The sequence below is a fragment of the Oryx dammah genome, unplaced genomic scaffold (genome assembly GCF_014754425.2).
Source record: "Oryx dammah isolate SB20612 unplaced genomic scaffold, SCBI_Odam_1.1 HiC_scaffold_25, whole genome shotgun sequence".
NCBI classification, from domain to species: domain Eukaryota; kingdom Metazoa; phylum Chordata; class Mammalia; order Artiodactyla; family Bovidae; genus Oryx; species Oryx dammah.
This window is the reverse complement of record NW_024070209.1, coordinates 92,616,663-92,617,510: the sequence shown is the minus strand read 5'-3', so window position 1 is coordinate 92,617,510 and position 848 is coordinate 92,616,663. Positions and strand designations below refer to the sequence as shown.

The 848-nt window shown below is 38.7% G+C and overlaps 1 protein-coding gene across 1 annotated transcript in view; it reads left to right on the top strand.

Annotated features, from left to right (window-relative positions):
• Window positions 1-848, top strand: part of LOC120852299 (olfactory receptor 1J4-like) — a 15,082-nt gene that overhangs the window by 437 nt on the left and 13,797 nt on the right. The window lies entirely within an intron of this gene.

Below are 848 nucleotides of genomic sequence, written 5' to 3'. Positions count from 1 at the left end.
CCCTCATCCAGCACCTCCAGGGACAAGAGCACCATTGCCTCTGTGATGTACACAGTGGTCACTCCACTGCTGAACCCCTTCATTTATAGCCTAAGGAACAGGGACATGAAGGGGGCCCTGGAGAGACTCTTGCAGAGGGCAAAAGTCTTGTCTCAATGACATTTGCTCATCTTTATAATAGCCATGAGTGTTCACAAAACCTCAGATCCTACATCCCTAGATTTGATCCCAGCATGGAATAAATACTCAGTAAATGTTTGATAGTTGAATTGCATTCCTTTACAATTATTGTATATTTCCTATCAGTTCATTAGCATAAACTATGAATTTTGAGTTCATGTTCTTGATTTTTGATCTTGTCTATAAGGCTGAGCATTTATATAGCTGGTAGTACTTCATCTCTCCTCTTATTTCCTAGGAATTTATTTCTTTTTAAAAATGTATTTAATTTTTTATTTACTTTTATTGGAAAATCATTGCTTTACAATATTTTGTTCGTTTTTGCCATATAACAATGTGATTCAGCTCTAATTATACATATATTCTCTCTCTTGATCCTCCCTCCCTCCCCTCCCCATGATTTGCAGCCCTCTAGGTCAGTCAATAACCTCAGATATGCAGATGACATCACCCTTATGGCAGAAAGTGAAGAGGAACTATAAAGCCTCTTGATGAAGGTGAAAGTGGAGAGAGAAAAAGTTGGCTTAAAGTTCAACATTCAGAAAACGAAGATCATGGCATCCAGTCCCATCACTTCAAGGGAAATAGATGGGGAAACAGTGGAAACAGTGTCAGACTTTATTTTTTGGGGCTCCAAAATCACTGAAGATGGTGATTGCAGCCATGAA